Source organism: Mesoplodon bidens (assembly GCF_964165515.1).
Source record: "Mesoplodon bidens genome assembly, contig: HAP1_SCAFFOLD_314, whole genome shotgun sequence".
NCBI classification, from domain to species: Eukaryota; Metazoa; Chordata; class Mammalia; order Artiodactyla; family Ziphiidae; genus Mesoplodon; species Mesoplodon bidens.
Window position 1 is genome coordinate 73,168 of NW_027671877.1, and position 24,389 is coordinate 97,556.

Consider the following 24,389-nt stretch of genomic DNA (forward strand, 5'->3'; position numbering starts at 1 on the left):
ATCTAATACTGGTATTGATTGTTTTTGCTGCTTGTCTCCCCTTGTAGCTGATTTCTTCATTATTGTGTAAATTTAGATCATCAGCTCATGTTTAGCTAAACAGCTGACCTTGTAAGAGGTTTAGGTGTGAACGCTCGTAAGCTTCAGCAGAAAGTCTGCAAAGATATTTTTGTGTCCCTCCAATGAGTTACCCACGCGGACCCCTTTTTCTACAAGTGTTGGTCCACTACTCCTTCTAGAGGCTGGGACTCAGACAGGACTGCTTTGCTGCCCCCGATATGGGATAGTGACTTTGGGCGGCCTGTGGCCTGGGCAGGAGGCTCCCCACGTGTGTCCCACGACCCATCTGCCTGCGAACTTTAGTCACCTGGCAGTAAGCTATGATGCCCAGACCTATGGTTAGCTTTGCAGCGAGGTGTACTGCGCGGACCGGTTCCACACACACTTCAAGTAAGAGGTCGGCCTGAGTGGAAAGGTGAGAGTTTGGGCAGCTGTGCAGACAAAGAAGGCGCACTTTGGCCTGTGCCTAAATGCATCTGACACACGACTGGTCCTGCCGGGCTCTGAGGGCCCTGCCCTTGGCCCCCTTCTCCCCTGCCCTTTGTTCAGTCACAGCAGAGATGGCCCCACCCACTCCCTCAGTGAAGGCAGTGTTCCAACCTCCCTCAGCCCCGCCCCCTCTCCGCAGGTTACCATGGACTACAGATGCTGCATTCTGAGGCCAGGGCATTCCGAGAATGCCAAGGGCAGACATGATGACCTTAAATGATTTCCCCTTGCGTCAATTTTGGTAAACTTTAGGACCTAGGAAATGGTCCACTTTACACAAACGTTCAAATTTACTGCCATTTCATATACTCTCTGCTATAACATTGTCCTGATTCTTTCTGTATATTCTTTACTTATGTTTTGGTTTTCCTTAATCAAAGTGTGTCTTTTAATCTTGTCAAAGAATATTCTTTGGACTTACTAAATCACCTGAATTTTATACGTTTTCTATTGTATTAAGTTCAGCTCATATCTTTATTTATATTTTTTCTATGTTCTCAGGTTTATTGTTTTGATATTCTGATGTCAATAAAAACACTTGGTTATTCATTTTAAAAAATCTTTTTACTTATAAAGATTTGAACTTTTCTAGATTCCAGCTTAGTTGTAAGTTTCTAAGGGTCAGGTCCTCTACATTGTGGCTGGCCTAAGTCTTAGTTCACCATAGAGCAATGTATATATTGACCTATTTTACCTCGACTTTCTGTGATTCCCTACATCTCACCTTTCTTTGCAGACAAGCCATTTGAAATAACCTTAACTTATTTCACGGCCAATAAGTCTTTGAAATAATGTGTATTTTTTAGAGAAATCTTCTTATATAATTAGGCAGAAAATCTGACCTGCCATAGTTTTCAAAACAGCATAATTTCACTCTTCTCAATGTTGAATCTGTTGTATTACACAACCATTGAGTATTTAGCTTTATCAATGACATGTACTTTAAAAATGTTTTAGAGATCCTACCAGTCTTTGAAAACATCCTTTTTCCTTGTTTCAGTTCAAGTTTTATGTATACTTTCTGCCTTGCACCTGATTATTCCAACATCTGATGGTTGTCCTAGGGAATCTAATTCTGGTATTGATTGTTTTTGCTGCTTGTCTCCCCTTGTAGCTGATTTCTTCATTATTGTGTAAATTTAGATCATGAGCTCATGTTTAGCTAAACAGCTGACCTTGTAAGAGGCTTAGGTGTGAACGCTCGTAAGCTTCAGCAGAAAGTCCGCAAAGATTTTTTTGTGTTCCTCCAATGAGTTACCCGCGCGGACCCCTTTTTCTACAAGTGTTGGTCCACTACTCCCTCTAGAGCCTGGGAGTCAGACAGGACGGCTTTGCTGCCCCCGATCTGGGATAGTGGCTTTGGGCGGCCTGTGGCCTGGGCAGGAGTCTCCCCACGTGTGTCCCACGACCCATCTGCCTGCGAACTTCGGTCACCTGGCAGGAAGCTATGATGCCCAGACCTATGGTTAGCTTTGCATCGAGGTGTACTGCGCGGACCGGTTCCACACACACTTCAAGTAAGAGGGCGGCCTGAGTGGAAAGGTGAGAGTTTGGGCAGCTGTGCAGACCAAGAAGGCGCATTTTGGCCTGGGCCTAAATGCTTGTGACACACGACTGGGCCTGCCGGGCTCTTAGGGCCCTGCCGTGGGCCCCCTTCTCCCCTGCCCTTTGTTCAGTCACAGCAGAGATGGCCCCACACACTCCCTCAGTGAAGGCAGTGTTCCAACCTCCCTCAGCCCCGCCCCCTCTCCGCAGGTTACCATGGACAACAGATGCTGCATTCTGAGGCCAGGGCGTTCCGAGAATGCCAAGGGCAGACATGATGACCTTAAATGATTTCCTCTTGTGTCAATTTTGGTAAAGTTTAGGAGCTAGGAAATGGTCCACTTTACAAAAATGTTCAAATTTACTGGCATTTCAGATATTCTCTGCTATAACATTGTCCTGATTCTTTCTGTATATTCTTTACTTATGTTTTGGTTTTCCTTAATCAAAGTGTGTCTTTTAAATCTTGTCAAAGAATATTCTTTGGACTTACTACCTCAACTGAATTTTATACGTTTTCTGTGGTATTAAGTTCTGCTCATATCTTTATTTATCTTTTTTCTATGTTCTCAGGGTTTATTGTTTTGATTTTCTGATGTCAATTAAAACACTTGGTTATTCATTTTAATAAATCTTTTTACTTATAAAGATTTGAATTTTTAAAGATTCCAGCTTACTTGTAAGTTTCTAAGGGTCAGGTCCTCTACATTGTGGCTGGCCAAAGGCTTAGTTCACAATATAGCAAAGTATATATTGACCTATTTTCCCCTCGACTTTCTGTGATTTCCTACATCTCACCTTTCTTTGCAGACAAGCCATTTGAAATAACCTTAACTTATTTCACAGCCAATAAGTCTTTGAAATAATGTGCATTTTTCAGAGAAATCTTCTTATATATTTAGGCAGAAAATCTGACCTGCCATAATTTTCAAAACAGCATAATTTCACTCTTCTCAATGATGAATCTGTTGTATTACACAACCTTTGAGTATTTAGCTTTATCAATGACATGTACTTTAAAAATGTTTTAGAGATCCTACCAGTCTTTGAAAACATCCTTGTTCCTTGTTTCAGTTCCAGTTTTGTGGATCCTATCTGCCTTGCACCTGAATATTCCAACATCTGATGGTTGGCCTAGGGAATCTAATACTGGTATTGATTGTTTTTGCTGCTTGTCTCCCCTTGTAGCTGATTTCTTCATTATTGTGTAAATTTAGATCATGAGCTCATGTTTAGCTAAACAGCTGACCTTGTAAGAGGCTTAGGTGTGAACGCTCGTAAGCTTCACCAGAAAGTCGGCAAAGATTTTTTTGTGTCCCTCCAATGAGTTACCCGCGCGGACACCTTTTTCTACAAGTGTTGGTCCACTACTCCCTCTAGAGGCTGGGACTCAGACAGGACTGCTTAGCTACCCCCGATCTGGGATAGTGGTTTTGGGCGGCCTGTGGCCTGGGCAGGAGGCACCGCACGTGTGTCCCACAACCCATCTGCCTGCGAACTTCGGTCACCTGGCAGGAAGCTATGATGCCCAGAACTATGGTTAGCTTTGCATCAAGGTGCACTGCGCGGACCGGTTCCACACACACTTCAAGTAAGAGGGCGGCCTGAGTGGAAAGGTGAGAGTTTGGGCAGCTGTGCAGACAAAGAAGGCGCACTTTGGCCTGGGCCTAAAAGCTTGTGACACACGACTGGGCCTGCCGGGCTCTGAGGGCCCTGCCCTTGGCCCCCTTCTCCCCTGCCCTTTGTTCAGTCACAGCAGAGATGGCCCCACCCACTCCCTCAGTGAAGGAAGTGTTCCAACCTCCCTCAGCCCCGCCCCCTCTCCGCAGGTTACCATGGACTACAGATGCTGCATTCTGAGGCCAGGGCGTTCCGAGAATGCCAAGGGCAGACATGATGACCTTAAATGATTTCCTCTTGTGTCAATTTTGGTAAACTTTAGGAGCTAGGAAATGGTCCACTTTACAGAAATGTTCAAATTTACTGGCATTTCAGATATTCTCTGCTATAACATTGTCCTGATTCTTTCTGTATATTCTTTACTTATGTTTTGGTTTTCCTTAATCAAAGTGTGTCTTTTAAATCTTGTCAAAGAATATTCTTTGGACTTACTACCTCAACTGAATTTTATACGTTTTCTGTGGTATTAAGTTCTGCTCATATCTTTATTTATCTTTTTTCTATGTTCTCAGGGTTTATTGTTTTGATTTTCTGATGTCAATTAAAACACTTGGTTATTCATTTTAATAAATCTTTTTACTTATAAAGATTTGAATTTTTAAAGATTCCAGCTTACTTGTAAGTTTCTAAGGGTCAGGTCCTCTACATTGTGGCTGGCCAAAGGCTTAGTTCACAATATAGCAAAGTATATATTGACCTATTTTCCCCTCGACTTTCTGTGATTTCCTACATCTCCCCTTTCTTTGCAGACAAGCCATTTGAAATAAACTTAACTTATTTCACAGCCAATAACTCTTTGAAATAATGTGCATTTTTCAGAGAAATCTTCGTATATATTTAGGCAGAAAATCTGACCTGCCATAATTTTCAAAACAGCATAATTTCACTCTTCTCAATGATGAATCTGTTGTATTACACAACCTTTGAGTATTTAGCTTTATCAATGACATGTACTTTAAAAATGTTTTAGAGATCCTACCAGTCTTTGAAAACATCCTTGTTCCTTGTTTCAGTTCCAGTTTTGTGGATCCTATCTGCCTTGCACCTGAATATTCCAACACCTGATGGTTGGCCTAGGGAATCTAATACTGGTATTGATTGTTTTTGCTGCTTGTCTCCCCTTGTAGCTGATTTCTTCATTATTGTGTAAATTTAGATCATCTGCTCATGTTTAGCTAAACAGCTGACCTTGTAAGAGGTTTAGGTGTGAACGCTCGTAAGCTTCAGCAGAAAGTCTGCAAAGATTTTTTTGTGTCCCTCCAATGAGTTACCCACGCGGACCCCTTTTTCTACAAGTGTTGGTCCACTACTCCCTCTAGAGGCTGGGACTCAGACAGGACTGCTTTGCTGCCCCCGATCTGGGATAGTGGCTTTGGGCGGCCTGTGGCCTGGGCAGGAGGCTCCCCACGTGTGTCCCACGACCCATCTGCCTGCGAACTTTAGTCACCTGGCGGGAAGCTATGATGCCCAGACCTATGGTTAGCTTTGCAGCGAGGTGTACTGCGCGGACCGGTTCCACACACACTTCAAGTAAGAGGTCGGCCTGAGTGGAAAGGTGAGAGTTTGGGCAGCTGTGCAGACAAAGAAGGCGCACTTTGGCCTGTGCCTAAATGCATCTGACACACGACTGGGCCTGCCGGGCTCTGAGGGCCCTGCCGTTGGCCCCCTTCTCCCCTGCCCTTTGTTCAGTCACAGCAGAGATGGCCCCACCCACTCCCTCAGTGAAGGCAGTGTTCCAACCTCCCTCAGCCCCGCCCCCTCTCCGCAGGTTACCATGGACTACAGATGCTGCATTCTGAGGCCAGGGCATTCCGAGAATGCCAAGGGCAGACATGATGACCTTAAATGATTTCCCCTTGTGTCAATTTTGGTAAACTTTAGGACCTAGGAAATGGTCCACTTTACACAAACGTTCAAATTTACTGCCATTTCATATACTCTCTGCTATAACATTGTCCTGATTCTTTCTGTATATTCTTTACTTATGTTTTGGTTTTCCTTAATCAAAGTGTGTCTTTTAATCTTGTCAAAGAATATTCTTTGGACTTACTAAATCACCTGAATTTTATACGTTTTCTATTGTATTAAGTTCAGCTCATATCTTTATTTATATTTTTTCTATGTTCTCAGGTTTATTGTTTTGATATTCTGATGTCAATAAAAACACTTGGTTATTCATTTTAAAAAATCTTTTTACTTATAAAGATTTGAACTTTTCTAGATTCCAGCTTACTTGTAAGTTTCTAAGCGTCAGGTCCTCTACATTGTGGCTGGCCTAAGTCTTAGTTCAACATAGAGCAATGTATATATTGACCTATTTTCCCCTCGACTTTCTGTGATTCCCTACATCTCACCTTTCTTTGCAGACAAGCCATTTGAAATAACCTTAACTTATTTCACGGCCAATAAGTCTTTGAAATAATGTGTATTTTTTAGAGAAATCTTCTTATATAATTAGGCAGAAAATCTGACCTGCCATAGTTTTCAAAACAGCATAATTTCACTCTTCTCAATGTTGAATCTGTTGTATTACACAACCATTGAGTATTTAGCTTTATCAATGACATGTACTTTAAAAATGTTTTAGAGATCCTACCAGTCTTTGAAAACATCCTTTTTCCTTGTTTCAGTTCAAGTTTTATGTATACTTTCTGCCTTGCACCTGATTATTCCAACATCTGATGGTTGGCCTAGGGAATCTAATTCTGGTATTGATTGTTTTTGCTGCTTGTCTCCCCTTGTAGCTGATTTCTTCATTATTGTGTAAATTTAGATCATGAGCTCATGTTTAGCTAAACAGCTGACCTTGTAAGAGGCTTAGGTGTGAACGCTCGTAAGCTTCAGCAGAAAGTCGGCACAGATTTTTTTGTGTTCCTCCAATGAGTTACCCGCGCGGACCCCTTTTTCTACAAGTGTTGGTCCACTACTCCCTCTAGAGGCTGGGACTCAGACAGGACTGCTTTGCTACCCCCGATCTGGGATAGTGGTTTTGGGCGGCCTGTGGCCTGGGCAGGAGGCACCTCACGTGTGTCCCACAACCCATCTGCCTGCGAACTTCGGTCACCTGGCAGGAAGCTATGATGCCCAGACCTATGGTTAGCTTTGCATCGAGGTGCACTGCGCGGACCGGTTCCACACACACTTCAAGTAAGAGGGCGGCCTGAGTGGAAAGGTGAGAGTTTGGGCAGCTGTGCAGACAAAGAAGGCGCATTTTGGCCTGGGCCTAAAAGCTTGTGACACACGACTGGGCCTGCCGGGCTCTGAGGGCCCTGCCCTTGGCCCCCTTCTCCCCTGCCCTTTGTTCAGTCACAGCAGAGATGGCCCCACCCACTCCCTCAGTGAAGGAAGTGTTCCAACCTCCCTCAGCCCCGCCCCCTCTCCGCAGGTTACCATGGACTACAGATGCTGCATTCTGAGGCCAGGGCGTTCCGAGAATGCCAAGGGCAGACATGATGACCTTAAATGATTTCCTCTTGTGTCAATTTTGGTAAACTTTAGGAGCTAGGAAATGGTCCACTTTACAGAAATGTTCAAATTTACTGGCATTTCAGATATTCTCTGCTATAACATTGTCCTGATTCTTTCTGTATATTCTTTACTTATGTTTTGGTTTTCCTTAATCAAAGTGTGTCTTTTAAATCTTGTCAAAGAATATTCTTTGGACTTACTACCTCAACTGAATTTTATACGTTTTCTGTGGTATTAAGTTCTGCTCATATCTTTATTTATCTTTTTTCTATGTTCTCAGGGTTTATTGTTTTGATTTTCTGATGTCAATTAAAACACTTGGTTATTCATTTTAATAAATCTTTTTACATATAAAGATTTGAATTTTTAAAGATTCCAGCTTACTTGTAAGTTTCTAAGGGTCAGGTCCTCTACATTGTGGCTGGCCAAAGGCTTAGTTCACAATATAGCAAAGTATATATTGACCTATTTTCCCCTCGACTTTCTGTGATTTCCTACATCTCACCTTTCTTTGCAGACAAGCCTTTTGAAATAAACTTAACTTATTTCACAGCCAATAACTCTTTGAAATAATGTGCATTTTTCAGAGAAATCTTCTTATATATTTAGGCAGAAAATCTGACCTGCCATAGTTTTCAAAACAGCATAATTTCACCCTTCTCAATGATGAATCTGTTGTAATACACAACCTTTGAGGATTTAGCTTTATCAAAGACATGTACTTTAAAAATGTTTTAGAGATCCTACCAGTCTTTGAAAACATCCTTGTTCCTTGTTTCAGTTCCAGTTTTATGTATATTTTCTGCCTTGCACCTGATTATTCCAACGTCTGATCGATGGCTAAGGGAATCTAATTCTGGTATTGATTGTTTTTGCTGCTTGTCTCCCCTTGTAGCTGATTTCTTCATTATTGTGTAAATTTAGATCATGAGCTCATGTTTAGCTAAACAGCTGACCTTGTAAGAGGCTTAGGTGTGAACGCTCGTAAGCTTCAGCAGAAAGTCGGCACAGATTTTTTTGTGTCCCTCCAATGAGTTACCCGCGCGGACACCTTTTTCTACAAGTGTTGGTCCACTACTCCCTCTAGAGGCTGGGACTCAGACAGGACTGCTTTGCTACCCCCGATCTGGGATAGTGGTTTTGGGCGGCCTGTGGCCTGGGCAGGAGGCACCGCACGTGTGTCCCACAACCCATCTGCCTGCGAACTTCGGTCACCTGGCAGGAAGCTATGATGCCCAGACCTATGGTTAGCTTTGCATCGAGGTGCACTGCGCGGACCGGTTCCACACACACTTCAAGTAAGAGGGCGGCATGAGTGGAAAGGTGAGAGTTTGGGCAGCTGTGCAGACAAAGAAGGCGCACTTTGGCCTGGGCCTAAAAGCTTGTGACACACGACTGGGCCTGCCGGGCTCTGAGGGCCCTGCCCTTGGCCCCCTTCTCCCCTGCCCTTTGTTCAGTCACAGCAGAGATGGCCCCACCCACTCCCTCAGTGAAGGAAGTGTTCCAACCTCCCTCAGCCCCGCCCCCTCTCCGCAGGTTACCATGGACTACAGATGCTGCATTCTGAGGCCAGGGCGTTCCGAGAATGCCAAGGGCAGACATGATGACCTTAAATGATTTCCTCTTGTGTCAATTTTGGTAAACTTTAGGAGCTAGGAAATGGTCCACTTTACAGAAATGTTCAAATTTACTGGCATTTCAGATATTCTCTGCTATAACATTGTCCTGATTCTTTCTGTATATTCTTTACTTATGTTTTGGTTTTCCTTAATCAAAGTGTGTCTTTTAAATCTTGTCAAAGAATATTCTTTGGACTTACTACCTCAACTGAATTTTATACGTTTTCTGTGGTATTAAGTTCTGCTCATATCTTTATTTATCTTTTTTCTATGTTCTCAGGGTTTATTGTTTTGATCTTCTGATGTCAATTAAAACACTTGGTTATTCATTTTAAAAAATCTTTTTACTTATAAAGATTTGAACTTTTCTAGATTCCAGCTTACTTGTAAGTTTCTAAGGGTCAGGTCCTCTACATTGTGGCTGGCCTAATTCTTAGTTCACCATAGAGCAATGTATATATTGACCTATTTTCCCCTCGACTTTCTGTGATTCCCTACATCTCACCTTTCTTTGCAGACAAGCCATTTGAAATAACCTTAACTTATTTCACGGCCAATAAGTCTTTGAAATAATGTGTATTTTTTAGAGAAATCTTCTTATATAATTAGGCAGAAAATCTGACCTGCCATAGTTTTCAAAACAGCATAATTTCACTCTTCTCAATGATGAATCTGTTGTATTACACATCCATTGAGTATTTAGCTTTATCAATGACATGTACTTTAAAAATGTTTTAGAGATCCTACCAGTCTTTGAAAACATCCTTTTTCCTTGTTTCAGTTCAAGTTTTATGTATACTTTCTGCCTTGCACCTGATTATTCCAACATCTGATGGTTGGCCTAGGGAATCTAATTCTGGTATTGATTGTTTTTGCTGCTTGTCTCCCCTTGTAGCTGATTTCTTCATTATTGTGTAAATTTAGATCATGAGCTCATGTTTAGCTAAACAGCTGACCTTGTAAGAGGCTTAGGTGTGAACGCTCGTAAGCTTCAGCAGAAAGTCGGCAAAGATTTTTTTGTGTTCCTCCAATGAGTTACCCGCGCGGACCCCTTTTTCTACAAGTGTTGGTCCACTACTCCCTCTAGAGGCTGGGAGTCAGACAGGACTGCTTTGCTGCCCCCGATCTGGGATAGTGGCTTTGGGCGGCCTGTGGCCTGGGCAGGAGTCTCCCCACGTGTGTCCCACGACCCATCTGCCTGCGAACTTCGGTCACCTGGCAGGAAGCTATGATGCCCAGACCTATGGTTAGCTTTGCATCGAGGTGTACTGCGCGGACCGGTTCCACACACACTTCAAGTAAGAGGGCGGCCTGAGTGGAAAGGTGAGAGTTTGGGCAGCTGTGCAGACCAAGAAGGCGCATTTTGGCCTGGGCCTAAATGCTTGTGACACACGACTGGGCCTGCCGGGCTCTGAGGGCCCTGCCGTGGGCCCCCTTCTCCCCTGCCCTTTGTTCAGTCACAGCAGAGATGGCCCCACACACTCCCTCAGTGAAGGCAGTGTTGCAACCTCCCTCAGCCCCGCCCCCTCTCCGCAGGTAACCATGGACAACAGATGCTGCATTCTGAGGCCAGGGCGTTCCGAGAATGCCAAGGGCAGACATGATGACCTTAAATGATTTCCTCTTGTGCTAATTTTGGTAAACTTTAGGAGCTAGGAAATGGTCCACTTTACAGAAATGTTCAAATTTACTGGCATTTCAGATATTCTCTGCTATAACATTGTCCTGATTCTTTCTGTATATTCTTTACTTATGTTTTGGTTTTCCTTAATCAAAGTGTGTCTTTTAAATCTTGTCAAAGAATATTCTTTGGACTTACTACCTCAACTGAATTTTATACGTTTTCTGTGGTATTAAGTTCTGCTCATATCTTTATTTATCTTTTTTCTATGTTCTCAGGGTTTATTGTTTTGATCTTCTGATGTCAATTAAAACACTTGGTTATTCATTTTAATAAATCTTTTTACTTATAAAGATTTGAATTTTTAAAGATTCCAGCTTACTTGTAAATTTCTAAGGGTCAGGTCCTCTACATTGTGGCTGGCCCAAGGCCTAGTTCACAATATAGCAAAGTATATATTGACCTATTTTCCCCGCGACTTTCTGTGATTTCCTACATCTCACCTTTCTTTGCAGACAAGCCATTTGAAATAACCTTAACTTATTTCACAGCCATTAAGTCTTTGAAATAATGTGCATTTTTCAGAGAAATCTTCTTATATATTTAGGCAGAAAATCTGACCTGCCATAGTTTTCAAAACAGCATAATTTCACCCTTCTCAATGATGAATCTGTTGTAATACACAACCTTTGAGGATTTAGCTTTATCAATGACATGTACTTTAAAAATGTTTTAGAGATCCTACCAGTCTTTGAAAACATCCTTGTTCCTTGTTTCAGTTCCAGTTTTATGTATATTTTCTGCCTTGCACCTGATTATTCCAACGTCTGATCGATGGCTAAGGGAATCTAATTCTGGTATTGATTGTTTTTGCTGCTTGTCTCCCCTTGTAGCTGATTTCTTCATTATTGTGTAAATTTAGATCATGAGCTCATGTTTAGCTAAACAGCTGACCTTGTAAGAGGCTTAGGTGTGAACGCTCGTAAGCTTCAGCAGAAAGTCGGCAAAGATTTTTTTGTGTCCCTCCAATGAGTTACCCGCGCGGACACCTTTTTCTACAAGTGTTGGTCCACTACTCCCTCTAGAGGCTGGGACTCAGACAGGACTGCTTAGCTACCCCCGATCTGGGATAGTGGTTTTGGGCGGCCTGTGGCCTGGGCAGGAGGCACCGCACGTGTGTCCCACAACCCATCTGCCTGCGAACTTCGGTCACCTGGCAGGAAGCTATGATGCCCAGAACTATGGTTAGCTTTGCATCAAGGTGCACTGCGCGGACCGGTTCCACACACACTTCAAGTAAGAGGGCGGCCTGAGTGGAAAGGTGAGAGTTTGGGCAGCTGTGCAGACAAAGAAGGCGCACTTTGGCCTGGGCCTAAAAGCTTGTGACACACGACTGGGCCTGCCGGGCTCTGAGGGCCCTGCCCTTGGCCCCCTTCTCCCCTGCCCTTTGTTCAGTCACAGCAGAGATGGCCCCACCCACTCCCTCAGTGAAGGAAGTGTTCCAACCTCCCTCAGCCCCGCCCCCTCTCCGCAGGTTACCATGGACTACAGATGCTGCATTCTGAGGCCAGGGCGTTCCGAGAATGCCAAGGGCAGACATGATGACCTTAAATGATTTCCTCTTGTGTCAATTTTGGTAAACTTTAGGAGCTAGGAAATGGTCAACTTTACAGAAATGTTCAAATTTACTGGCATTTCAGATATTCTCTGCTATAACATTGTCCTGATTCTTTCTGTATATTCTTTACTTATGTTTTGGTTTTCCTTAATCAAACTGTGTCTTTTAAATCTTGTCAAAGAATATTCTTTGGACTTACTACCTCAACTGAATTTTATACGTTTTCTGTGGTATTAAGTTCTGCTCATATCTTTATTTATCTTTTTTCTATGTTCTCAGGGTTTATTGTTTTGATCTTCTGATGTCAATTAAAACACTTGGTTATTCATTTTAATAAATCTTTTTACTTATAAAGATTTGAATTTTTAAAGATTCCAGCTTACTTGTAAGTTTCTAAGGGTCAGGTCCTCTACATTGTGGCTGGCCAAAGGCTTAGTTCACAATATAGCAAAGTATATATTGACCTATTTTCCCCTCGACTTTCTGTGATTTCCTACATCTCCCCTTTCTTTGCAGACAAGCCATTTGAAATAAACTTAACTTATTTCACAGCCAATAACTCTTTGAAATAATGTGCATTTTTCAGAGAAATCTTCGTATATATTTAGGCAGAAAATCTGACCTGCCATAATTTTCAAAACAGCATAATTTCACTCTTCTCAGTGATGAATATGTTGTATTACACAACCTTTGAGTATTTAGCTTTATCAATGACATGTACTTTAAAAATGTTTTAGAGATCCTACCAGTCTTTGAAAACATCCTTGTTTCTTGTTTCAGTTCCAGTTTTGTGTATCCTATCTGCCTTGCACCTGAATATTCCAACATCTGATGGTTGGCCTAGGGAATCTAATACTGGTATTGATTGTTTTTGCTGCTTGTCTCCCCTTGTAGCTGATTTCTTCATTATTGTGTAAATTTAGATCATCAGCTCATGTTTAGCTAAACAGCTGACCTTGTAAGAGGTTTAGGTGTGAACGCTCGTAAGCTTCAGCAGAAAGTCTGCAAAGATATTTTTGTGTCCCTCCAATGAGTTACCCACGCGGACCCCTTTTTCTACAAGTGTTGGTCCACTACTCCTTCTAGAGGCTGGGACTCAGACAGGACTGCTTTGCTGCCCCCGATATGGGATAGTGGCTTTGGGCGGCCTGTGGCCTGGGCAGGAGGCTCCCCACGTGTGTCCCACGACCCATCTGCCTGCGAACTTTAGTCACCTGGCAGGAAGCTATGATGCACAGACCTATGGTTAGCTTTGCAGCGAGGTGTACTGCGCGGACCGGTTCCACACACACTTCAAGTAAGAGGTCGGCCTGAGTGGAAAGGTGAGAGTTTGGGCAGCTGTGCAGACAAAGAAGGCGCACTTTGGCCTGTGCCTAAATGCATCTGACACACGACTGGTCCTGCCGGGCTCTGAGGGCCCTGCCGTTGGCCCCCTTCTCCCCTGCCCTTTGTTCAGTCACAGCAGAGATGGCCCCACCCACTCCCTCAGTGAAGGCAGTGTTCCAACCTCCCTCAGCCCCGCCCCCTCTCCGCAGGTTACCATGGACTACAGATGCTGCATTCTGAGGCCAGGGCATTTCGAGAATGCCAAGGGCAGACATGATGACCTTAAATGATTTCCCCTTGTGTCAATTTTGGTAAACTTTAGGACCTAGGAAATGGTCCACTTTACACAAACGTTCAAATTTACTGCCATTTCATATACTCTCTGCTATAACATTGTCCTGATTCTTTCTGTATATTCTTTACTTATGTTTTGGTTTTCCTTAATCAAAGTGTGTCTTTTAATCTTGTCAAAGAATATTCTTTGGACTTACTAAATCACCTGAATTTTATACGTTTTCTATTGTATTAAGTTCAGCTCATATCTTTATTTATATTTTTTCTATGTTCTCAGGTTTATTGTTTTGATATTCTGATGTCAATAAAAACACTTGGTTATTCATTTTAAAAAATCTTTTTACTTATAAAGATTTGAACTTTTCTAGATTCCAGCTTACTTGTAAGTTTCTAAGGGTCAGGTCCTCTACATTGTGGCTGGCCTAAGTCTTAGTTCACCATAGAGCAATGTATATATTGACCTATTTTCCCCTCGACTTTCTGTGATTCCCTACATCTCACCTTTCTTTGCAGACAAGCCATTTGAAATAACCTTAACTTATTTCACGGCCAATAAGTCTTTGAAATAATGTCTATTTTTTAGAGAAATCTTCTTATATAATTAGGCAGAAAATCTGACCTGCCATAGTTTTCAAAACAGCATAATTTCACTCTTCTCAATGTTGAATCTGTTGTATTACACAACCATTGAGTATTTAGCTTTATCAATGACATGTACTTTAAAAATGTTTTACAGATCCTACCAGTCTTTGAAAACATCCTTTTTCCTTGTTTCAGTTCAAGTTTTATGTATACTTTCTGCCTTGCACCTGCTTATTCCAACATCTGATGGTTGGCCTAGGGAATCTAATTCTGGTATTGATTGTTTTTGCTGCTTGTCTCCCCTTGTAGCTGATTTCTTCATTATTGTGTAAATTTAGATCATGAGCTCATGTTTAGCTAAACAGCTGACCTTGTAAGAGGCTTAGGTGTGAACGCTCGTAAGCTTCAGCAGAAAGTCCGCAAAGATTTTTTTGTGTTCCTCCAATGAGTTACCCGCGCGGACCCCTTTTTCTACAAGTGTTGGTCCACTACTCCCTCTAGAGGCTGGGAGTCAGACAGGACTGCTTTGCTGCCCCCGATCTGGGATAGTGGCTTTGGGCGGCCTGTGGCCTGGGCAGGAGTCTCCCCACGTGTGTCCCACGACCCATCTGCCTGCGAACTTCGGTCACCTGGCAGGAAGCTATGATGCCCAGACCTATGGTTAGCTTTGCATCGAGGTGTACTGCGCGGACCGGTTCCACACACACTTCAAGTAAGAGGGCGGCCTGAGTGGAAAGGTGAGAGTTTGGGCAGCTGTGCAGACCAAGAAGGCGCATTTTGGCCTGGGCCTAAATGCTTGTGACACACGACTGGGCCTGCCGGGCTCTGAGGGCCCTGCCGTGGGCCCCCTTCTCCCCTGCCCTTTGTTCAGTCACAGCAGAGATGGCCCCACACACTCCCTCAGTGAAGGCAGTGTTCCAACCTCCCTCAGCCCCGCCCCCTCTCCGCAGGTAACCATGGACAACAGATGCTGCATTCTGAGGCCAGGGCGTTCCGAGAATGCCAAGGGCAGACATGATGACCTTAAATGATTTCCTCTTGTGTCAATTTTGGTAAAGTTTAGGAGCTAGGAAATGGTCCACTTTACAGAAATGTTCAAATTTACTGGCATTTCAGATATTCTCTGCTATAACATTGTCCTGATTCTTTCTGTATATTCTTTACTTATGTTTTGGTTTTCCTTAATCAAAGTGTGTCTTTTAAATCTTGTCAAAGAATATTCTTTGGACTTACTACCTCAACTGAATTTTATACGTTTTCTGTAGTATTAAGTTCTGCTCATATCTTTATTTATCTTTTTTCTATGTTCTCAGGGTTTATTGTTTTGATCTTCTGATGTCAATTAAAACACTTGGTTATTCATTTTAATAAATCTTTTTACTTATAAAGATTTGAATTTTTAAAGATTCCAGCTTACTTGTAAATTTCTAAGGGTCAGGTCCTCTACATTGTGGCTGGCCCAAGGCCTAGTTCACAATATAGCAAAGTATATATTGACCTATTTTCCCCGCGACTTTCTGTGATTTCCTACATCTCACCTTTCTTTGCAGACAAGCCATTTGAAATAACCTTAACTTATTTCACAGGCATTAAGTCTTTGAAATAATGTGCATTTTTCAGAGAAATCTTCTTATATATTTAGGCAGAAAATCTGACCTGCCATAGTTTTCAAAACAGCATAATTTCACCCTTCTCAATGATGAATCTGTTGTAATACACAACCTTTGAGGATTTAGCTTTATCAATGACATGTACTTTAAAAATGTTTTAGAGATCCTACCAGTCTTTGAAAACATCCTTGTTCCTTGTTTCAGTTCAAGTTTTATGTATACTTTCTGCCTTGCACCTGATTATTCCAACATCTGATGGTTGGCCTAGGGAATCTAATTCTGGTATTGATTGTTTTTGCTGCTTGTCTCCCCTTGTAGCTGATTTCTTCATTATTGTGTAAATTTAGATCATGAGCTCATGTTTAGCTAAACAGCTGACCTTGTAAGAGGCTTAGGTGTGAACGCTCGTAAGCTTCAGCAGAAAGTCCGCAAAGATTTTTTTGTTTTCCTCCAATGAGTTACCCGCGCGGACCCCTTTTTCTACAAGTGTTGGTCCACTACTCCCTCTAGAGGCTGGGAGTCAGACAGGACTGCTTTGCTGCCCCCGATCTGGGATAGTGGCTTTGGGCGGCCTGTGGCCTGGGCAGGAGTCTCCCCACGTGTGTCCCACGACCCATCTGCCTGCGAACTTCGGTCACCTGGCAGGAAGCTATGATGCCCAGACCTATGGTTAGCTTTGCATCGAGGTGTACTGCGCGGACCGGTTCCACACACACTTCAAGTAAGAGGGCGGCCTGAGTGGAAAGGTGAGAGTTTGGGCAGCTGTGCAGACCAAGAAGGCACATTTTGGCCTGGGCCTAAATGCTTGTGACACACGACTGGGCCTGCCGGGCTCTGAGGGCCCTGCCGTGGGCCCCCTTCTCCCCTGCCCTTTGTTCAGTCACAGCAGAGATGGCCCCACACACTCCCTCAGTGAAGGCAGTGTTCCAACCTCCCTCAGCCCCGCCCCCTTTCCGCAGGTTACCATGGACTACAGATGCTGCATTCTGAGGCCAGGGCGTTCCGAGAATGCCAAGGGCAGACATGATGACCTTAAATGATTTCCTCTTGTGTCAATTTTGGTAAACTTTAGGAGCTAGGAAATGGTCCACTTTACAGAAATGTTCAAATTTACTGGCATTTCAGATATTCTCTGCTATAACATTGTCCTGATTCTTTCTGTATATTCTTTACTTATGTTTTGGTTTTCCTTAAACAAAGTGTGTCTTTTAAATCTTGTCAAAGAATATTCTTTGGACTTACTACCTCAACTGAATTTTATACGTTTTCTGTGGTATTAAGTTCTGCTCATATCTTTATTTATCTTTTTTCTATGTTCTCAGGGTTTATTGTTTTGATTTTCTGATGTCAATTAAAACACTTGGTTATTCATTTTAATAAATCTTTTTACTTATAAAGATTTGAATTTTTAAAGATTCCAGCTTACTTGTAAGTTTCTAAGGGTCAGGTCCTCTACATTGTGGCTGGCCAAAGGCTTAGTTCACAATATAGCAAAGTATATATTGACCTATTTTCCCCTCGACTTTCTGTGATTTCCTACATCTCACCTTTCTTTGCAGACAAGCCATTTGAAATAAACTTAACTTATTTCACAGCCAATAACTCTTTGAAATAATGTGCATTTTTCAGATAAATCTTCGTATATATTTAGGCAGAAAATCTGACCTGCCATAATTTTCAAAACAGCATAATTTCACTCTTCTCAATGATGAATCTGTTGTATTACACAACCTTTGAGTATTTAGCTTTATCAATGACATGTACTTTAAAAATGTTTTAGAGATCCTACCAGTCTTTGAAAACATCCTTGTTCCTTGTTTCAGTTCCAGTTTTGTGGATCCTATCTGCCTTGCACCTGAATATTCCAACATCTGATGGTTGGCCTAGGGAATCTAATACTGGTATTGATTGTTTTTGCTGCTTGTCTCCCCTTGTAGCTGATTTCTTCATTATTGTGTAAATTTAGATCATCAGCTCATGTTTAGCTAAACAGCTGACCTTGTAAGAGGTTTAGGTGTGAACGCTCGTAAGCTTCAGCAGAAAGTCTGCAAAGATTTTTTTGTGTCCCTCCAATGAGTTACCCACGCGGACCCCTTTTTCTACAAGTGTTGGTCCACTACTCCTTCTAGAGGCTGGGACTCAGACAGGACTGCTTTGCTGCCCCCGATCTGGGATAGTGGCTTTGGGCGGCCTGTGGCCTGGGCAGGAGGCTCCCCACGTGTGTCCCACGACCCATCTGCCTGCGAACTTTAGTCACCTGGAAGGAAGCTATGATGCCCAGACCTATGGTTAGCTTTGCAGCGAGGTGTACTGCGCGGACCGGTTCCACACACACTTCAAGTAAGAGGTCGGCCTGAGTGGAAAGGTGAGAGTTTGGGCAGCTGTGCAGACAAAGAAGGCGCACTTTGGCCTGTGCCTAAATGCATCTGACACACGACTGGGCCTGCCGGGCTCTGAGGGCCCTGCCGTTGGCCCCCTTCTCCCCTGCCTTTGTTCAGTAACAGCAGAGATGGCCCCACCCACTCCCTCAGTGAAGGAAGTGTTCCAACCTCCCTCAGCCCCGCCACCTCTCCGCAGGTTACCATGGACTACAGATGCTGCATTCTGAGGCCAGGGCATTCCGAGAATGCCAAGGGCAGACATGATGACCTTAAATGATTTCCCCTTGTGTCAATTTTGGTAAAGTTTAGGAGCTAGGAAATGGTCCACTTTACAGAAATGTTCAAATTTACTGGCATTTCAGATATTCTCTGCTATAACATTGTCCTGATTCTTTCTGTATATTCTTTACTTATGTTTTGGTTTTCCTTAATCAAAGTGTGTCTTTTAATCTTGTCAAAGAATATTCTTTGGACTTACTACATCACCTGAATTTTATATGTTTTCTATTGTATTAAGTTCTGCTCATATCTTTATTTATATTTTTTCTATGTTCTCAGGTTTCTTGTTTTGATATTCTGATGTCAATTAAAACACTTGGTTATTCATTTTAAAAAATCTTTTTACTTATAAAGATTTGAACTTTTCACGATTCCAGCTTACTTGTAAGTTTCTAAGCGTCAGGTCCTCTACATTGTGGCTGGCCTAAGTCTTAGTTCACCATATAGCAATGTGTATATTGATCTATTTTCCCCTCGACTTTCTGTGATTCCCTACATCTCACCTTTCTTTGCACTCAAGCCATGTGAAATACCCTTAACTTATTTCACAGCCAATAAGTCTTTGAAATAATGTGTATTTTTTAGAGAAATCTTCTTATATAATTAGGCAGAAAATCTGACCTGCCATAGTTTTCAAAACAGCATAATTTCACTCTTCTCAATGATGAATCTGTTGTATTACACAACCATTGAGTATTTAGCTTTATCAATGACATGTACTTTAAAAATGTTTTAGAGATCCTACCAGTCTTTGAAAACATCCTTGTTCCTTGTTTCAGTTCCAGTTTTGTGTATACTTTGTGCCTTGAACCTGATTATTCAACATCTAATGGTTGGCCTAAGGAATCTAATTCTGGTATTGATTGTTTTTGCTGCTTGTCTCCCCTTGTAGCTGATTTCTTCATTATTGTGTAAATTTAGATCATGAGCTCATGTTTAGCTAAACAGCTGACCTTGTAAGAGGCTTAGGTGTGAACGCTCGTAAGCTTCAGCAGAAAGTCGGCAAAGATTTTTTTGTGTCCCTCCAATGAGTTACCCACGCGGACACCTTTTTCTACAAGTGTTGGTCCACTACTCCTTCTAGAGGCTGGGACTCAGACAGGACTGCTTTGCTACCCCCGATCTGGGATAGTGGTTTTGGGCGGCCTGTGGCCTGGGCAGGAGGCACCGCACGTGTGTCCCACAACCCATCTGCCTGCGAACTTCGGTCACCTGACAGGAAGCTATGATGCCCAGACCTATGGTTAGCTTTGCAGCGAGGTGCACTGCGCGGACCGGTTCCAGACACACTTCAAGTAAGAGGGCGGCCTGAGTGGAAAGGTGAGAGTTTGGGCAGCTGTGCAGACAAAGAAGGCGCACTTTGGCCTGGGCCTAAATGCTTGTGACACACGACTGGGCCAGCCGGGCTCTGAGGGCCCTGCCCTTGGCCCCCTTCTCCCCTGCCCTTTGTTCAGTCACAGCAGAGATGGCCCCACCCACTCCCTCAGTGAAGGAAGTGTTCCAACCTCCCTCAGCCCCGCCCCCTCTCCGCAGGTTACCATGGACTACAGATGCTGCATTCTGAGGCCAGGGCGTTCCGAGAATGCCAAGGGCAGACATGAAGATATTAAATGATTTCCTCTTGTGTCAATTTTGGTAAACTTTAGGAGCTAGGAAATGGTCCACTTTACAGAAATGTTCAAATTTACTGGCATTTCAGATATTCTCTGCTATAACATTGTCCTGATTCTTTCTGTATATTCTTTACTTATGTTTTGGTTTTCCTTAATCAAAGTGTGTCTTTTAAATCTTGTCAAAGAATATTCTTTGGACTTACTACCTCAACTGAATTTTATACGTTTTCTGTGGTATTAAGTTCTGCTCATATCTTTATTTATCTTTTTTCTATGTTCTCAGGATTTATTGTTTTGATTTTCTGATGTCAATTAAAACACTTGGTTATTCATTTTAATAAATCTTTTTACTTATAAAGATTTGAATTTTTAAAGATTCCAGCTTACTTGTAAGTTTCTAAGGGTCAGGTCCTCTACATTGTGGCTGGCCAAAGGCTTAGTTCACAATATAGCAAAGTATATATAGACCTATTTTCCCCTCGACTTTCTGTGATTTCCTACATCTCACCTTTCTTTGCAGACAAGCCATTTGAAATAAACTTAACTTATTTCACAGCCAATAACTCTTTGAAATAATGTGCATTTTTCAGAGAAATCTTCGTATATATTTAGGCAGAAAATCTGACCTGCCATAATTTTCAAAACAGCATAATTTCACTCTTCTCAATGATGAATCTGTTGTATTACACAACCTTTGAGTATTTAGCTTTATCAATGACATGTACTTTAAAAATGTTTTAGAGATCCTACCAGTCTTTGAAAACATCCTTGTTCCTTGTTTCAGTTCCAGTTTTGTGTATCCTATCTGCCTTGCACCTGAATATTCCAACATCTGATGGTTGGCCTAGGGAATCTAATACTGGTATTGATTGTTTTTGCTGTTTGTCTCCCCTTGTAGCTCATTTCTTCATTATTGTGTAAATTTAGATCATCAGCTCATGTTTAGCTAAACAGCTGACCTTGTAAGAGGTTTAGGTGTGAACGCTCGTAAGCTTCAGCAGAAAGTCTGCAAAGATTTTTTTGTGTCCCTCCAATGAGTTACCCACGCGGACCCCTTTTTCTACAAGTGTTGGTCCACTACTCCTTCTAGAGGCTGGGACTCAGACAGGACTGCTTTGCTGCCCCCGATCTGGGATAGTGGCTTTGGGCGGCCTGTGGCCTGGGCAGGAGGCTCACCACGTGTGTCCCACGACCCATCTGCCTGCGAACTTTAGTCACCTATCGGGAAGCTATGATGCCCAGACCTATGGTTAGCTTTGCAGCGAGGTGTACTGCGCGGACCGGTTCCACACACACTTCAAGTAAGAGGTCGGCCTGAGTGGAAAGGTGAGAGTTTGGGCAGCTGTGCAGACAAAGAAGGCGCACTTTGGCCTGTGCCTAAATGCATCTGACACACGACTGGGCCTGCCGGGCTCTGAGGGCCCTCCCGTTGGCCCCCTTCTCCCCTGCCCTTTGTTCAGTCACAGCAGAGATGGCCCCACCCACTCCCTCAGTGAAGGCAGTGTTCCAACCTCCCTCAGCCCCGCCCCCTCTCCGCAGGTTACCATGGACTACAGATGCTGCATTCTGAGGCCAGGGCATTCCGAGAATGCCAAGGGCAGACATGATGACCTTAAATGATTTCCCCTTGTGTCAATTTTGGTAAACTTTAGGACCTAGGAAATGGTCCACTTTACACAAACGTTCAAATTTACTGCCATTTCATATACTCTCTGCTATAACATTGTCCTGATTCTTTCTGTATATTCTTTACTTATGTTTTGGTTTTCCTTAATCAAAGTGTGTCTTTTAATCTTGTCAAAGAATATTCTTTGGACTTACTAAATCACCTGAATTTTATACGTTTTCTATTGTATTAAGTTCAGCTCATATCTTTATTTATATTTTTTCTATGTTCTCAGGTTTATTGTTTTGATATTCTGATGTCAATAAAAACACTTGGTTATTCATTTTAAAAAATCTTTTTACTTATAAAGATTTGAACTTTTCTAGATTCCAGCTTACTTGTAAGTTTCTAAGGGTCAGGTCCTCTACATTGTGGCTGGCCTAAGTCTTAGTTCACCATAGAGCAATGTATATATTGACCTATTTTCCCCTCGACTTTCTGTGATTCCCTACATCTCACCTTTCTTTGCAGACAAGCCATTTGAAATAACCTTAACTTATTTCACGGCCATTAAGTCTTTGAAATAATGTGCATTTTTCAGAGAAATCTTCTTATATATTTAGGCAGAAAATCTGACCTGCCATAGTTTTCAAAACAGCATAATTTCACCCTTCTCAATGATGAATCTGTTGTAATACACAACCTTTGAGGATTTAGCTTTATCAATGACATGTACTTTAAAAATGTTTTAGAGATCCTACCAGTCTTTGAAAACATCCTTGTTCCTTGTTTCAGTTCCAGTTTTATGTATATTTTCTGCCTTGCACCTGATTATTCCAACGTCTGATCGATGGCTAAGGGAATCTAATTCTGGTATTGATTGTTTTTGCTGCTTGTCTCCCCTTGTAGCTGATTTCTTCATTATTGTGTAAATTTAGATCATGAGCTCATGTTTAGCTAAACAGCTGACCTTGTAAGAGGCTTAGGTGTGAACGCTCGTAAGCTTCAGCAGAAAGTCGGCAAAGATTTTTTTGTGTCCCTCCAATGAGTTACCCACGCGGACACCTTTTTCTACAAGTGTTGGTCCACTACTCCTTCTAGAGGCTGGGACTCAGACAGGACTGCTTTGCTACCCCCGATCTGGGATAGTGGTTTTGGGCGGCCTGTGGCCTGGGCAGGAGGCACCGCACGTGTGTCCCACAACCCATCTGCCTGCGAACTTCGGTCACCTGACAGGAAGCTATGATGCCCAGACCTATGGTTAGCTTTGCAGCGAGGTGCACTGCGCGGACCGGTTCCAGACACACTTCAAGTAAGAGGGCGGCCTGAGTGGAAAGGTGAGAGTTTGGGCAGCTGTGCAGACAAAGAAGGCGCACTTTGGCCTGGGCCTAAATGCTTGTGACACACGACTGGGCCTGCCGGGCTCTGAGGGCCCTGCCCTTGGCCCCCTTCTCCCCTGCCCTTTGTTCAGTCACAGCAGAGATGGCCCCACCCACTCCCTCAGTGAAGGAAGTGTTCCAACCTCCCTCAGCCCCGCCCCCTCTCCGCAGGTTACCATGGACTACAGATGCTGCATTCTGAGGCCAGGGCGTTCCGAGAATGCCAAGGGCAGACATGAAGATATTAAATGATTTCCTCTTGTGTCAATTTTGGTAAACTTTAGGAGCTAGGAAATGGTCCACTTTACAGAAATGTTCAAATTTACTGGCATTTCAGATATTCTCTGCTATAACATTGTCCTGATTCTTTCTGTATATTCTTTACTTATGTTTTGGTTTTCCTTAATCAAAGTGTGTCTTTTAAATCTTGTCAAAGAATATTCTTTGGACTTACTACCTCAACTGAATTTTATACGTTTTCTGTGGTATTAAGTTCTGCTCATATCTTTATTTATCTTTTTTCTATGTTCTCAGGATTTATTGTTTTGATTTTCTGATGTCAATTAAAACACTTGGTTATTCATTTTAATAAATCTTTTTACTTATAAAGATTTGAATTTTTAAAGATTCCAGCTTACTTGTAAGTTTCTAAGGGTCAGGTCCTCTACATTGTGGCTGGCCAAAGGCTTAGTTCACAATATAGCAAAGTATATATAGACCTATTTTCCCCTCGACTTTCTGTGATTTCCTACATCTCACCTTTCTTTGCAGACAAGCCATTTGAAATAAACTTAACTTATTTCACAGCCAATAACTCTTTGAAATAATGTGCATTTTTCAGAGAAATCTTCGTATATATTTAGGCAGAAAATCTGACCTGCCATAATTTTCAAAACAGCATAATTTCACTCTTCTCAATGATGAATCTGTTGTATTACACAACCTTTGAGTATTTAGCTTTATCAATGACATGTACTTTAAAAATGTTTTAGAGATCCTACCAGTCTTTGAAAACATCCTTGTTCCTTGTTTCAGTTCCAGTTTTGTGTATCCTATCTGCCTTGCACCTGAATATTCCAACATCTGATGGTTGGCCTAGGGAATCTAATACTGGTATTGATTGTTTTTGCTGTTTGTCTCCCCTTGTAGCTCATTTCTTCATTATTGTGTAAATTTAGATCATCAGCTCATGTTTAGCTAAACAGCTGACCTTGTAAGA